This window comes from Prionailurus bengalensis, chromosome B2, assembly GCF_016509475.1.
Source record: "Prionailurus bengalensis isolate Pbe53 chromosome B2, Fcat_Pben_1.1_paternal_pri, whole genome shotgun sequence".
In the NCBI taxonomy this organism is placed as follows: domain Eukaryota; kingdom Metazoa; phylum Chordata; class Mammalia; order Carnivora; family Felidae; genus Prionailurus; species Prionailurus bengalensis.
In genome coordinates this window covers 25,615,678-25,621,677 of record NC_057349.1, presented here as the reverse complement: position 1 = coordinate 25,621,677, position 6,000 = coordinate 25,615,678, and positions in this window count along the sequence as shown.

Here is a 6,000-nt window from a genome sequence, read left to right as displayed (position 1 = left end):
GATTTTAATCTTTATAAGGGATCAACTTTTTTCTTGATTTCCTCTTTTGTTGGTTTGTTTTTTTATTTCAATTATTTATTCTTTTATACATATTAGAACCTTACTATATTTTCTTTAATTTGCTGTTGTATTTTTCAGCTTTTTGAGATGAAACTCAAGTAATTGATTTTTAACCTTTCTTATTTTATAATGCACACATTTAGAGGCCAAATAGTCCTCTTATCACTGATTTATCTTCATCACATACATACAAAAATTTGTTGTATATATTTTTATTATTTAGTTCAAAACATTTTCTAATTGTTATTTTAATATTTTCTTGGTTCATTAGTGATTTAGAATTATGATCCTTAATTTCTGAATATTTGGGGATTTTCTAGTTATCTTTCTGTTATTGATATCTAGTTTAAATTTTACTGTGGCCAGCAAATATATTCTATATGACTTCAATCCTTAGTAATTTGTTGGGACTTGATTTATCGTGCAGGATATTGTCTGTTTTGGTAAATGTTTCATGTGCACTTAAAAGAATGGATATTCTGAGGTTGTTTAGTTTTCTATATGTCAATTGGGTCAGTTTGTTTGGGTTATTTACATAGTTCTGGATCTTTACTGATCTTTTGGTCTGCTTTTTCTATCTATTACTGACAAGTTTGTTAAAATAACCAACTATTAATGTGGGTCCATTTCTTATTCTTGTTCTGTTAATATCTTCTTATGTTTGCTAGGCACAGATTTAGAATTGTGATATAATCTCATGGAATTGACCATTTTATTGTTATACAACATCTCTTGCCTTAAATTCTACTTTGCTTGGTATTAGAATAGTTAGGCCAACTTTTTTCTAGTTGGTATTTACACTACATGTCTTTTCCATTATTCTACTTTCAGACTTTCATTCCATATATTTAAAATGTGGGTCTTTTAAACAATGTATAATTGGGTTTTGTATTTTTCTTCACATGGCATGTCTTTTAATTCCAGTGCTCTGTTTACACATAATACTATTATTGACATAATTGAATATAAGTCTTTTACATTGTTATCAGCCATCTATTTGTTCCATCTGTCTTTGTTCCTTTATTTCTCCTTCCTTGCCTCATTTTGGATTAGTCAAAAGTTTTATATTATTGTATTTCCACCATAGTAATTTTTTTTTTAAGATTTTATTTTTAAGTAATCTCTACACCCAACATGGGGCTTGAACTCACAACATTGAGATCAAAAGTCACATGCTCTTCTGACTGAGCCAGCCAGGCACCCCTCCACCATATTAGCTTTTTACTTATGCATTCTTTTTTTTATTATTATTATGTTTATTTATTTTTGAGAGAGAGAGAGAGATAGAGTGTGAGCAGGGAGGGGCAGAGAGAGAGGGAGACACAGAATTTGAAGAGGGTTACAGGCTCTGAGCTCTCAGCACAGAGCCTGACACGGGGCTTGAATTCATGGACTGTGAGATCTTGACCTGAGCTGAAGCTGGATGCTCAACTGACTGATACACCTAGGCACCCCTTTACTTATGCATTCTTATATTAATCTTGTAGGAATTAAACTATTTATTTTAGGGTATGTCTTCCAGAAATTAGATTTTTACCACTTCACAAACAATGCTAGAAACTAAGGAATCTACTCCTGAAATCGTTTCACTGTATGCTAATTTGGATGTAAATTTTAAAAAATAAAAAAATAAATTTAAAAAAGTTTAATTATATTTTCTGAAGTCTTGCCCTTTTGTATTAATTATCACATATTTTATCTCTACATAGATTTAAAATGTTTTAATTAATTAATTTTAAGAGAGAGAGCACAAGCAAGAGAGGGACAGAGGGAGATGGAGGGACAGAATCCTAAACAGGCTGTGCACTGTCAGCACAGAGCCTGACTCGGGGCTCAGTCTCACAACTGTGAGATGCTGACCTGAGTCAAAATCAAGAGTAGGACTCTTAACTGAATGAGCCACCAGGCACCCCTCTACACAGATTTTAAAGCCCACAAGTAATCATCATAATTGTTTTTAACATTCAATATTTATTTATATTTATGCAGTTATTTACCCTTTCCAGTGTGCTTTTTTCCTTTGTATCATTCTATGCTCCCTGAGATCATTTTCCTTCCTATAGAAATTCCTTTAGTAATTCTTGTAATGCAGTTCTCTGGCAAGAAATGCTCTTAACATTTAGTTGTCTGAAAAAAAATGTGTATTTTCTTTCATTTTTGAAGGACACTTTAGTTAGCTACAGAATTTTAGGCTGGAATATAAATATTGTTTTCCTATCAGCACATTTATTTATTGAAATTTATTGTCAAATTGGTTTCCATACAACACCCAGTGCTCATCCCAAAAGGTGCCCTCCTCAATACCCATCACCCACCCTCCCCTCTCTCCCACCCCCCATCAACTCTCAGTTTGTTCTCAGTTTTTAAGAGTCTCTTATGCTTTGGCTTTCTCCCACTCTAACCTCCTTTTTGTTTTTTTTCCTTCCCCTCCCCCATGGGTTTCTGTTAAGTTTCTCAGGATCCACATAAGAGTGAAAACATATGGTATCTGTCTTTCTCTGTATGGCTTATTTCACTTAGCATAACACTCTCCAGTTCCATCCACGTTGCTACAAAGGGCCATATTTCATTCTTTCTCATTGCCACATAGTACTCCATTGTGTATATAAACCACAATTTCTTTATCCATTCATCAATTGATGGACATTTAGGCTTTTTCCATAATTTGGCTATTGTTGAGAGTGCCTATCAGCACATTTAATGTGTCCTTTTAAGAGGACAATTCACTGGCTTCAATTTCTGCTGAAAAACCAGCCATCTGTATAGCTGTTACTGTCTTTAACATAATATGTCTTTTCTCTCTGGCTGCTTTTTTCTTTTATTTTCAACTGACTCTTCTGTGTCTAGGTGTGGTTTTCTTTGTATTTATCTCGTATGGGTGTACAAAGTTCTTTGTTCGCTTGTTTTGTTATTAAAAAAAATTTTTTTAATGTTGATTTATTTTTGAGGGGGAGAGGGGTAGAGAGAGAGAGGGAGACAGAATCTGAAGCAGGCTCCAGGTTCTGAGCTGTGAGCACAGAGCCCGATGTGGGGCTCCAACTCGTGAACCATGCATGAGATCATGACCTGAAGTTAGATGCTTAACTGACTGAGCCACCCAGGCACCCCATTTACAAAGTTCTTTGAATGTGTTGTTTAATGCTTGGTATCAAATTTGGAAAATTTTTGGCCAGTAATTTTTCATATATTTCTCCTATCCCATTGTCTCTGGTATTTCAATAGCATAAATATTTGACATTGTCATCATGTTACATATATCTCTTGTATTCTTTTTAAAATTAAAAAAAAATTATGTTTATTCATTTCCTGAGAGAGAGAGAGAGAGAGACAGAATGTGAGCAGGGGAGGGGCAGAGAGAGAGGGAGACACAATCTGAAGCAAGCTCCAGGCTCTGAGCTGTCAGCACAGAGCCCAACGTGGGGCTCGAACTCATGAACTGCGAGGTCATGACCTAAGCCTAAATCGGACACTTAACTGACTGAATCACCCAGGTGCCCCCTCCCCCTGCCTTTTTTTTTTTTTAATTCTATTTCTATCTATTTTTCCTTCTGTTCTTTACTCTGGATATTTTTTACTGCATTATCTTCCACTTCCTTTAATCCTTTGCTCTTATCTAATATCAAACCCATCGTTTGATTTCTTCAAGTATATTTTTTAGGTTCTAGAATCTCCATTTGGCTTTCTTTAAACAGCTTTCAGATTTTTCGTGAGATTCTTCATCTTTTCATCAATTCTGTTTAAAACATTCATCATCATTTTTTTAAGTTTTTAAATTTATTTTGAAAGCGAGAGAGCAGAGGAAAGGCAGAAAGAGAGAGAGAGAGAGAGAGAGAGAGAGAGAGAGAGAGAGAGAGAATTCCAAGTAGGCTCTGCATTGTCAGCATAGAACCCTAAGTGGGACTTGATACCCATGAACCACAAAATCATGACCTGAGTCAAAAGCAAGAGCCAGACACTTAACCGGCTGAGCCTTTCAGGCACCCCTCAGAATTATTTTAAGTCTCTGATTATTCAATATCTGAATCATCAATGATGCCATTTCTCTTGTGTTTTTTCCTGTTTTTTTGATAATTTCTATTACTTTTAAAGCATGTTTCATAAATTTTTATTAGATGCCAGATATTATGAAAGAGTGTAGAGGTACAGAATAGTGTTGTTTACCTTCAAAAAGTGTTGTTTCCTCTGTCAAGCACATAGCTTACCAGCAGATTCCTGTGGTCCAGTTTAGGTGGGTTAAAGCTGTGCTTTATTTGGGCTGGGTTATTATTTTTTTTAAGTTTATTTATTTTGAGAGAGAGAGAGAGAGAGAGAGAGAGAGAGAGAGAGAGAGAAATCCCAAGCAGGGTCTGCGCTGACAGCAATGTGAGGCTCAGTCTCACAAACTTAAAGATCATGACCTGAGCCAAAATCAGGAGTTGGATGCTTAACCAACTGAGCCATCCAGGAGCCCCTAAGCTGGGTTATTTCAATTTTGACCTGATTCTTGGGTCATGTTCTTACTTCAAGGGCATTGCTATAGACTGAGTTGTATGTTCTCCACCCCAAATTCATATATTAAAGGCTTAACCCCCAATCTGATGGTATTTAGAGGTGGAGCTTTTGGGAAGTAATGAGGTTTAGATAGATCATGAGGATGGAATCTTCATGATGGGATGTGTTCCCTTATAAGAGACACCATAGAGCTTGATTTCTCTCCACAAGTGCACAAAGAAGAGATCATGCAAGCACGCAGCCAAGATGATGCCCACAAACAAGGCAGGAAGAGAGATCTTTACCAGAAACTAACCATGGTGGCATCCTGATCTGACTTCCAACCTCCAGAACAGTGAGAAAATAAATGTGCATTGTTTCAGCTACCTGGTCTATAGTATTTAGTTATAGCAATCTGAGCAGGCTAAGGCAAGCATAGCCTGACTCCTAGGGACTGTCCCTTCTGGGAGATATACCTAGGGTATTTTCTGAGGCCCATCCAGTTTGGCAGAACTTGAACTCTAACCTCCGCCTCCCTAATAGTTTTAAGTTGCTGAAAATCCTGCTCAGCTTTTTGCCTCTGGTCTGCTCTTTCCTGCTAGGTTTCTTGGATTCTGTTCCTACATATGCATGGTTTAGTCATCAGCCAATCACTGGAGTGTAATATCTTTGGATAATTTTGGGGTCACTTTTTTTAGTTTCCTCTTTCTGAGACTTTGCTCTTCAAGTTCCAAACTCTGATGTCCTCAGTGAGACTGCTACTTTCTGCTTAGGTTCTATTATCCTTTGCACAAAATTAGAAATACCCTCAGTGAAAAAGGAAGGAAATTAACTCTCTAATACCTTACGTCATTTTATATATTTTGCCATTTTCCATTATTGTTTTCAATGGAAGGGTTCATTCTGGATGTTCTGTAAAAACCAGAATACAAAGTTCTGTACTCATATTTTGTGATTCAACCTAAATGTGACTTCCTTTGTGAAGTTTTTCCTGATTCTTTTGCTCTAGAGTAGAATTATCACTCAAGTGGAACTTTCTCTGGTTGCCATAGAACCTGGCACATACCTCTATCATTACCCTTACTAGATAATGTTCCCATTTTTATGTAACAGTTGTCTCTCTAAGGGACTACCCTATTAAGTTCATTACCTTTTCTGAAAAATTCTTTAAAGACCTAACTATACTCAGTCTCTCATTTTTCTCTTCATCTCCTCCAACTTTTCCTTGAATCTACTCCAAACTTGCTTTTGCTCTCAACCATACCACTAAAACTTACATTATCATGCCCATTGACAATTTCCATGTTCTCAAATCCAATGGTGAATTCTCAGGCCACATCTTACTTGACTTATTAGCAGCAATTGGAACAACTGATCACTCTCTTAAGGATCCCCCCCTGACCTGGTTTCCCTCTACTTTCCTAGTGGCTCCTCTTCATCTCATCAACATCTAAAAATTGTAGGATCTCA